The sequence below is a fragment of the Uranotaenia lowii genome, chromosome 3 (genome assembly GCF_029784155.1).
Source record: "Uranotaenia lowii strain MFRU-FL chromosome 3, ASM2978415v1, whole genome shotgun sequence".
Lineage (NCBI taxonomy): Eukaryota > Metazoa > Arthropoda > Insecta > Diptera > Culicidae > Uranotaenia > Uranotaenia lowii.
The window spans coordinates 232,535,611-232,547,189 of NC_073693.1; positions in this window are offsets into that span (position 1 = coordinate 232,535,611).

Sequence of the window (11,579 nt, forward strand, 5' to 3'; positions counted from 1 at the left end):
AAGTCGAACAATACCCTGGTATGAATTCTGTATGGATACTTGACGGAGCTAGAATTCATTGCCATAGAGCTATCGTAGAGTATTAAGGATCGCTCGGAATCCATGTAACTTTTTAACCGGCATACTCAACTTCGACACATACGTGATTTTGACCGCTGATTGACCAATCTTAATTCAAACACAATTTTTTTTTATAAGCAATAGATAATCCGATAATTATATTTGGTATATGTGTTTGTTTTAACAACTTTTTATTTAATAATTTTTCATTGTTTTTTGCTAGTTCAATCCTTGTGTAGAACAATGCTCACTTTTTTTCTTGAATACTGTAATTTTTTTTACAGTGGTACCCTCCGGGAGCTCAAATCAGCTATCGCAAAAATAGAAAAAAAAAAAAAACGAGTGGACCAACAATATTTTGTTGTATTTCACTAACTACCCTCAAATTTTAACTAAAATCAATCATATCAAAATTGGAGTAGAATGCCCACAATGTCACGTGTTTACGCCCAAAATTTGGATGCTGTTATCTTTTGAGAAAACCCGAATATCAATCATTACAAATTTCGGCTTTGTTCCAGTAAAAAAGGCGCACCAATATTCGATTCGAAAAAATCATCCACCGCCATGTTTGTCGCGATATCAGTCAAGAAATTGAATTTCATTGCCTAATTGAAGGAGTTTTACCTATAAAGATATAAAAAAGTGTGATTTTATAGCCAAAAAACTGTTAGTTTAAAAAAATACGATGAACATGTAATTAAACATTTGATGTTTTAATGATTAGATTCCGTATAATCATTGTTCCATTTCATACCACCCTTTCGGTGTGGTGCTTTCTGTCCACTAGTTTTGGCGTTCTACCCCGCGATTTGTTTTCTGGCTGTTTTTGTTTTGTACAAAAATATAGTCTAAATCGTGGGTTTAAAATATTTGTTTTTTTTTTTGATAATACGTAAATCTGATCCCTGAATCGTCTTAAACTTTCAATTTGACTCTTAGATGATTGTTATCGCTGTAAATGGAAAAAGGGGTCAGGTTGACACAGTGTAAACTGATATAAAGGCCGCCTTTGACCGCACTGACCATCGTTTGCTCCTAGCAAAACTTTATCATCTCGGACTCGGAGAAGGACTAATTCTTTGGTTTGAATCGTTCTTGATAAATCGTTCTCTCACTGTTCGACTAGGAAATGCTTAGTCTTATGTGTTCCAGAATAACTCAGGAGTACCACAAGGCAGCAACATCGGACCTCTTCTTTTCTGCACTTATTACCACGATGTAAAATACGCTCTTCCATCCGGGTGTAGAATGTTGTATGTTGATGATTTGAAAATTTATCGGAAAATTGAAAGCTACAGCGACTGTTTGGAATTGCAGCAAATGTTGAGTAAATTTCTGGAGTGGTGTGATTTGAATTGCTTAACGGCCAGTGTAGTGAAATGAAATGTAATCAGTTTTACTCGGAAAAAGAATCCGCTGATTTGGAATTACACTCTCCAAGATTCCACTCTTGAACGAGTTTCCGTTGTGAAGGATCTAAGTGTACTGTTAGATTCCAAAATAACATTTGAAAATCAACTGAATTACGTCGTAGCCAAAGTGAATAGGACTTTGGGATTTATTTTGCGAACCACTAGCGAATTCACAAATCCACAGTGTCTACGAACTCTATACTGTGCATAACTACGCTCGCACCTGGAATCTGCAGCAGTCTTTTGGTGCCCTAGCCATGACACCTGGGTCAGTTATTACCGGTTTTCGTATCAAGAATAATAAAACGGTCAATTCAAATGAAACGCAATATAATTCAAAAAATCCAGCATCACCTGTGTGGTAAAAAGATGTCCTGTCTGGAAATCTGATATCGAGGCATTTCAAAGTTGCAATAATGACAGAGGCACAACTTCCGCGCTATTAGTCAAGTGGAGAGTCAAAAGTGTGCCACATACCTAGTCCCAAAATCGGTAGACAGGAACTAAATTACTACAAAATATCGGAAAAGTGAGCACAAAGACATAACGTTCGGCAAAGCTATGGCTTGACATCCAAATTCTTGTATTTTAGAACGAAGGGTTGAGTTATTAGCCAGTGCGAACAATCACGTGCAGCAGCTAATCATGGTCTCAGCATACTTCCCCGCCGAAGACTGGGTAAAGTAAGGATCACGAATTCCTTTAAAACAAGCAGAAGATGGTCATTATTTTACTGTTATGAAACAGGTAATGCAATATTAACTTAAAATAACGATTGAGTTATTGTGACAAGCATACTATTTTGATCCCAGGTTTTATAAAACACACTGAACCATCCTACTCAGTGTGGTCTACTACGGCCACTCGATTTCCCAGCCGAGTTCTCCGCTAAAGAAAAGGTAAATAAATGCTCACGGATTGCTAGAAGCCAACAGAATACCATAATTCCTTTTCTGTTATAACACAGGTTTCCTAAAACACAGTGAACCATCTTAATCATTGCATGCTAGAAGCATCTCAAGGTACCGGCACGTGCAAAAATCTTATTGGAATCGCAAACGCCCCATCGAGGTAACGAAACTAATTCTTAACTCGCAAGAAAACATAACTCACACAGCACATTTAGGGCTTTTGTATAGGTGCTGAGAAGCCGGTTCGACCCTCTCCAAGCATATATTCGGCTGTGTGGGTTTTTTCGAATTGGTGTTTATGAAAATAACCAATCAACTGCTCGGTAATCGTGTGTTCGCTTCCCTGATCAGTCGACTATCAGTGCGTCGGGTTTGTTTATCGCTCGGGTGTGAAGAGTGCGAAGAAAGTTTCCTCGGCTCATTGATCGAGAATTCGCTGGTTCGTGTGAAAGGAATGTGAGGTAGTGCATTGAGAAACCAGAAGCACACGCTTGCGAGCGATTGCTTATGCTGAAGGCGTTGGAAAGGTCAGCTCCGAGGTGTGAAGAAATGACAGCATATGCACGAAGAGAAGTGTGTGTGTGATCCACAAACCGAAGAGTAAATCGGTGTATCCGGAGAATTGTCGGTGTTGGAGAAACCTGGAGTTTCTATACCCGCTCAGAGAGCGACGATGCATTTATAAATCCAATAAGAATCGGGTGCAAGGCGCATGAGATTCTCAAGCGGGACGAGGAGTGATTCATAGGAACACAGAGCAACGAAAATCCAGGATGAACCCGAACCCGAACCCGAAATCAATCTTATTCAGGTAATTTAATCTACGGAAAATCCACTAATGTTTACTGGTTGTGTCACTGACATATATTCTGGGTCAAATATTGATGAGCAAGGGGAAAGGGTGTGATTATTGTTTCTATATGTTTACATTGCACTCTTAAACAAACATTTGGCACTGATGATGATGAGCATTAATCCATGCATCTCAGAACGATTTGGTCAATGAATTCGGTTTATAATAGCAAGGTTTGATTGATGAATTACGCATGTCGTCGGGTCAATAATTTCATAAAAAATATAGTCTGATTGAATTACGCAATTATAGAGAAGATAACACAGTATAATCGAATCCGTACAACCCAAGTTTACTCGCTCAGCACTTCGAATTTTCCTCTGGCTAGTCCCGGAAGAATCTCCTACGTATTAACAGCGATGCTCCTGATTGGATCTGGATACCCTCGCTAACCGACGTGAATACTTGAAGGCGGCGTTTGTTGGAAAATTGCTGCTCGGTGTCATCGATGCGCCAAACATTCTTGCGAGAGTCGACTTCAACGTGGTGCCTAGACAACTGAGAACGCGAGAGTTTCTCCGGCTAGGATTTCATCGAACAGTCTACGGTCAGAATGAGCCTATTCGTTCCATGTGTGCAGTATTCAACAATGTATGTAGTGAATTCGATTTTAATTTAACGAGTGATATGTTTGTGAACCGCTTACGAGCTACAATGCTAAGTTAATTTTTGTTTTGTATTCTGTTTTGATGTTAGATCTTAGGATTGCCTTTTATTTTGTAAATCAGTAGTGTTAGTTTTTACATTCTGTTAATTATTGTATCGTCTATGCTATCTCCACTGATGGGTTTTTGTGCCTTATGCTTTTCCCATCACATCCATATAGACCTCTGGTCCGATGGATTAAGAAATAAACAATGAACAATAAACAATAAATAGCAATTATGCTTAACTAGTGCGTCTTGTACAGTTTTTCCCTATATACGGATGAATATTTTTTTTTTCTTGTAGGGGAGAGCCCACTGCGACCAGTAGTTGATCTATTGTGGTAATTACCCCGCGTTACTGTATGCTATCAGGCCTCACCTGCACTATGGTTGAAGTGACAGTTGATTGCTGACTAAGCATTTTATCCCAATCGGGTATGATATCAAAGATGCACGCTCTCTCCTATTTAGGAGGGCGCAGCAGTTGCATAGAAGATGCTCTGCAGTTTCTTTTTCGAACCCGCAGAACCGACAGTCGTCGTTTTGAATAATGTTCATCCGTTTGAGATGTTGTTTTGTTGGACAATGTCCGGTCAAGAGACCTGTGTAAGTACTTAACTCGTGCTTATTTAAGTTCAACATATTTTTCGAGAGTCGTGCGCTTGGTTCTATGAATCTTTTCGCCTGAGCTGCTCCCTCTGCTGATCTCCAGTTTGAGCCAATAGTGGTGCTTTCCCAGTTCTTGAGTTCCATATTTAAGGCACTCCTCGATACTCCGCAGAAGGGTTCTGGTCCAATTAACAGGCCCTGAGATCCTTCCCTAGCTAGCTGGTCTGCTTTCTTCGTTCCCTAGGATACCGCCGTGGCCTGGAACCCAGAATAAAAATACTCTGTTCCGTATGGCCAGGTTTCTTAGTGCAACAATACACTCCCATACAAGCTTGGAGTAACATGTGAACGTACTAAGTGCCCGGAGAGCGGCCTGGCTGTCAGAAAATATATAGATACTTGTGTACCTGTATCCTCTTTTCAAACAGGCTAAAGTGCAATTCTAGAATTGCTTGAACTTCTGCTTGGAATACTGTTGGCCAGTTTCCCATAGGAATTGAGATCCTGAGTCTAGGTCCGAACACCCCTGCCCCAGTTCTATTATCCATTTTTGACCCATCAGTAAAGAATTTAATCGATCCGGGAGGAACCTCAGGACCACCTGACTCCCACACGTCCCTTATCGTTGATAGTTACATTGTATGGTATGTCTAGGTTGAAAACGGGCTCCATCCAGTCATCATTCTTTACAATAAGTGAGTTTATTTTAAATTTATTTAGGATTTTTAGATGTCCTGTAAGATCCCCCTCATAGAGAGTTTTGATTTTTGAGAGTCTCAAGGCACTACGTTCTGCCTCTAACTCAATAAATTGATGTAGTGGCTGAATATTTAGTAGTGCATTCAGAGCCTCGCTTGATGTGGTTCGCATAGCGCCAGTTATAGATAGCGTTGCTATTCTTTGAAGCTTCGCTAATTTCTTCCGGGCCGTAGCTTGCACAGTTTTGGTCCACCATACTAAGGAGGCATAGGAGATTTTGGGTCTTATTATAGCTGTAAATATCCAATGGATGATTTTCGGCCTTAGTCCCCATTTTTTCCCTACTCCTTTGAGGCAAACCCATAGAGCTGTTGTAGCCTTGGCTATTACATGCTCTAACTGTGGGTTCCATGATAATTTTGAGTCTAGTATGATTCCTAGATATTTCACCTGTGATTCGAAGTTTAGCACTTCCCCATCTAGTGTTAGAGGTTTTAATGCAATTTTTCGTCTCATAGTGAATGCTATCACAGTAGTTTTGGAAGGGTTAATGTTCAGTCCCTCTTCCCTGCACCAGAATAGTGCGTAATTAAGTGCAGATTGCATTCTATTAGACAACACATTCTCATATTTTCCCCGAACTATAATGACTACGTCATCAGCAAAGCCAATAACTTCGAATCCCATAGATACAAGTTTGTTTAGGAGGTCGTCCACGATCAGTGACCACAACAACGGTGATAGAACCCCACCTTGGGGACATCCCTTAGTTGGAGTGGTTCTGATCGTAAGTCCCCAAGCTTGCATAAATGGTTCTATCTATCAGCATGGTCCTAGTCCAGTCAACAATTGCCATGTGGCACCCTCGTCGATGAATATTTTTGGAAGGTAGGTTTGCTGTAAACGAGGGGTTCGCAACAACGTCCCATAAGTGATCAGGTTTGCCCCTTTTTACTCTTATATGTGTTCATCATAAGGTATTCATTAAGCGAACTGAAAAAAATACCGTCAAATGGGGCATCACGCAACAGGATTGGCTGCAACATTTATATAAGACCACACTGAATCAATTTTTAAATTAATGCATTGTAATAAAGTTATCTTTTGATGATAACAAATGATGGTGAAATACTTTCTCGCATCTTAAGCTAGTTTTTTTAAGTTTTTTATTTTTATTTAAAATTTGAAAAATTGAGCAATAAATGTACAAATATAAACATTTTTCGATGCCGTAAAAAACTTTACCCAGTATGACGGATTGGTATGATAATATTACCTACATACTTTTTACTGGTTTCCTCATGCTGTACCAACACTGTTGGTGTAAACATGTTTTTCGTACAATCACTCAATTTTTTTAAATAAATATTTTTATAATTCAATTAGGTGTCTAGGGTAAAAGGCAACAAAATGTAAATCACAGAAATACCTTGTATATCTCGTTTTCATGTTCTGGAAAATGAATGCTTTGCATTAGGCGTTTGTCAACATTGAAATTTCATTCATCCAAACATTTATTTTTATGGTTTCAGCTTGTAGAATTTTTCGTAGTATTATTTAACCCCTAAATGTATGCAGCATCCTTAGTTTCAGAAAATTAGTTTTTACAGCTCAGAAAATTACGGCAATTGGTGTTTTCACGCGTAATGGTCTTTAATGCATTGCAGACAGGGCCGTAGGAAGAACCGACTCATGGGGGGGGGTTTGGTGACTGATTTTTACCTATGATTTTTTGCTCAACAATACACGAACGAATACAAAAAAAATTAGAAAATTATGTTGTTAGCTATATGAATATTCATTTTTAAGTACTTTTACATAAAAAGTTTTCGTATTAAATCGTAAATTTAGAACAACTTCAAAGGTGAGCAAAATTCGCATTCATCGATGGTTAAAATCAATGAATTTTTTTGAGAGTCTGGTAGATCAAACTTGATTTGAGCATAAAATAAGCTTTTTTAAGGAGAGCCTTTCATTTATTATAAAAGCCTATTCTATAATTGAATTAAACGCAAGCCCAATCTTCAAAACTATTTTGCAAATTCAAAGATTCCAACCTTTGACGAAAATAACTCAAATTAAAGAAAGGAAGATTGATTGATTGATTTGGTTGATGCAAACTTGCACCAAACAAATGATTTCTGTTTAAAATTTGGCTTTAAAAAAATCTTCATTATTACGGACCATTGCGGCATAATTCAAAAGTTATGAGTCATATAATGAAACCTCATTCTACAAAATTAATTCAACATTTCTCGTCACTCAAATGTATAAATTAGCGGAATTTCTGAAATATATAATGCCAAATTTTAAATATGTTTGACAGTACAGATCAGCAAATATTTTTTATAAAGAATCGATTCCATTATTGAAATCATGTAGATGAGGTTTTTTGAATAAAATTCGGATTTTTCGTATAAAACGAAAAACTCAAATTATACTATTTATTTGTGATTTTCTAAACTAAATTGTGTTTACAATCTAATTTTGAATAAAAATTTGGAATCTTAAAATTTAATTGTAAAGGAATCATGATATTATCTGATATTATATGATATCTCAACAATTAATGTTGATTGTAAATTTTATTTTCAAGCTTATTCTTTTTCTGAGATTTGGATCTGCATTCTGAATCTGAAATATAAACCTCAATTCAAAAGTTGCGCTTTGAATCGGTATCCAAATTTCCATACGATTTCTTAAATGTACAAAAAATACGATCTCCGAATCTAATTCCAGATAAGAATTTAAGTAAAGTTTTAAAGCCTTCATTCATGAATCTTTTTCAAAATTCTGTAGTTCAGGTTTAATCTTAATTCAAATTCAAATTATTTAATTTTAATCTTAATTCAAATTCAAATTATTTAATTTTAATCTGTATTGTGAATCTGAATTAAAATATAAATTTAAAATTATCTAAATCTGAGTTTTCAATATTGGATTGCCTTTCGAAGCTTTGAATGTTTTAATGTTGTGTTATAGAATTAATTTCAAATTTGAATATAAATAATTTTTTTTATATTCGGAAAATTGTTATCAAAATAACGAAAATTTATATGAATTCGAAAAATATGATTCAAATTTAATATTAAATGTAAAATCAAATTTGAACCAGAACTTCAAAGCAGCTCTTCATTTGTATCTCTCATGATTATTCGAACTGAAAATCATTAATCCTGAAATAGATACAGAATCCAAAATACGAAAATAGGAATACAATTTTGGTTATGGGAATTATGGAATCAGAATCCCCGAAATGGGTTAAATTTAAAATTCACACCTGAATTTCTATGAACAAGTGAGGAAATTTTTAAAAAGTGTAGCAAAATTTTGAATTTTGGATGGGTTTTGGAAGTTTGGGCATTAGTTTTTAGTCTAGAATGTTACTCTTGATTAACCTTACTCTATTATCATAATTAGGTTCTGAATTAAAAATTTTGAGTGTAGAGTAAAATACGTCGATTGCTTTTTTGGATCCTCATGGGGGGTGTTTAACCCCCAAAACCCCCCCCCCGTTCCTACGGCCATGATTGCAGATATATTAAAAACTATAAATTTTCATACGTGTTCATAAGATTTTTCATTAAAAACAAAGTTTGTTGCAAGTTACTTATTTTCTAAGAAGGATAAAAAACGCATGTTTTTTTAAATTAAAAATAACTAACGAAACCAATAATTTTTCTAACTACGCCAATTTGAAGTCCCAATATCCTTAAAACTTTTGATGCATAAGGGGTAGGATTAACTGTGAACATAAGTTTTTTTAGAAGCCATTGAAGTTGAAAATTGTTGCATGATGCAGGGGACGGTACTCTATAATCGATTTTTAAAATATCATTCCGCCGATTCCAGAAAACGGAAACCTTGCCAACCAGCGATAATGAAAAATGTCTTAACGAGTCTGTAAAAACTCGGCAATCGGCAACTCTTTCTGTTGCACTGGTTCCGACGCTTGGCAGATGTTTGATAGATGTCTGGTCGATATGAAATTTTGCCAGTGCCAGTGCCAGATCTTGGCGAAAATTGCGGTTTGGGGATTAAGCGGCAATAGGTTGAAAAAAGTTATCTAGATCATATTTTATGATATCTACACCCAAAAATCAGACTTTATTCCAATAATGAACATCCTTAGAGGTAGAATTATCGGTATAAGATTCTTTGCCGTATCGGCATTAACAAGCTTTCTAATAACTGGCATTGTCCCCCAAGCGCAACCGCATTCAATCGACAGATCGATTGCTGATTTTCCAGCAATACGGATCAGTTACTGGAAGATTTCTAGCAAAAAGAACAAATACATTAGAGTGAATTCAATCAATTTCGCAATGAACATACCTATTCATAAATTATTTTGGGCTCGTGATATAGCTCAGTTGGCAAGTCTGTTGTCTCCTGATCCGATGTCCGCGAGTTCGAGCCCAAGAGTAGATATCGAACACAGTTGTTCCGGATAGTTTTTCAATAACGATCCGCCAACTGCAACGTTGATAAAGTCGCGAATGCCATAAACATGGTAAAACGACTATAATCGAAACATAAAACTAAATAAATTATTTTACTTCATTTAATGTTCGTAACGACTTTACTCTAGAATAAGTCTTGTAATATAACAATGTTATATAGAAGATGGTGACGTCAGCCACATTCAGCTATGTATTCCACCATGAAAAACAAAGATATTGTAGGAGGATTACGTTGATATATATCAACATATGTTCTCAGAGCATTGTTAACAGAAACTCAAATCACAATGATTACTACAGGGAATATACCCATGGCCAACAAGGGTTTCTGCATGGAGTGAATAAGGACTGAACACGAAATAGAATGGACACGTAAGTATACCAGCTGAAAATGTGAAAAATATGTTGATGTTTGGGAAAAAATATTTTCTTGAAGACCTACCAAAATCTGATAAAGAAAAAGCGATAAAAACTGGAATAAAGAGGAAAGTGCTACTCGCTTCTTAAATTAAAGAAAAAACGTGTTACAGCAGGGGAGAGTGAGGTATCATGGGCCACTTTTTTTTCTTTGGTCTTATTTTTTTTTTAAATATTATTTAAAATAAAATGAAACAGATAAATGGTAGATATGGTTTTTTACATTTCTAACGTAATATTTGAATTTGTTTTTTAATTTTTTTTTTGTTTAGGCATTGATTTTCTCGAGTTCTGATTGTTCAAAAAAAGTATCATTTTTGTATTTGAAAAAATGGAGGCGAATTTTAAACCACCAAATCCAAAGTGTCCAAATGACATTTTTGTTATAGGCTTTAGTTGGCCCACCGATGAAATTTGCGGGTGCTGGTTTTATTATGTAAGTGAATTTTTTTGAAGCTAGTTAAAAAAAAAGCCTACATAAGTTAACAACATATCCATATATATGCCTTAATACGCAAAGCGGCGACGATGACAGTTGACTTCACTCTATCCTAAAAAAATTAAAAAAATGCAAAATCGAGCTGGAATAAAAAAAAAACATATTCCATTTAAAGACAAAAGTATTATATATATGGAAAAGATCACAATGTTTTTGCGAGCACTTTCTGAAAAAAATGTGGTTTCTGGAGGAGGATAGAACCTTTACTGAATTTGACACAAGTTTGCTATTTTTTCACATTGTTTAAAATAGTTTATTCCTGTGTGAGTGCTTTTTTTTACATTGGCCAGTATTTTTGAAGAGACTTACTAGAAAAATAATATAAAATATTAGTTCTGGCTCATTGTTTAACTGATGAGTCTCTTCTAGAACTTCCACGATTTGTGTTCTAATCACTTTACTACTTATACCGTTTATCAGCGTTTATTTATTTTACCGCAAAATACCAACATTTTTCAAAATGCGACAAATTGAAAATCACTGTCCTGTAATCAAAATACACCTCGAGAAACACGGTACAGAAGCCAACACCATGGAAAACTTGAGTAAGTTTAGGCTAAAATTTCTCTTAGGGTCACAATCCAAGTTGTGCAAAATTTTACAAAGTCTATTTTTAGACAAGGCGCAAGGTTCTGAATTCTCATACACCTGTAGAAATGTATACTATTTTACGATATTCTAAACGTAGTTTAAGTTTTTTTCAAAACTTAACTTTTATTATAAAAAACAGGTGTCCACTTTCTTTCGTGTATACGATCTACGATATGAGTAAAGTTTTGTAACTTCTACTTCCATTCTATAATGGATTTACTGCTGCTACTGGTATGAAAAAATTCATTTCGGTTTGAAAAGTAGAAATGGAAAAAGCTGATGCTTTTCAAAGTTAGCATTTTTTTTTTCTAATTTTATAATCCTTTAAACGTGTTTCTTTTTAATTTTCGCCTTGTACCAACATTATTATTATTATTAATTATTTTTTCCAGGAATAATACCCTATTATCAACCA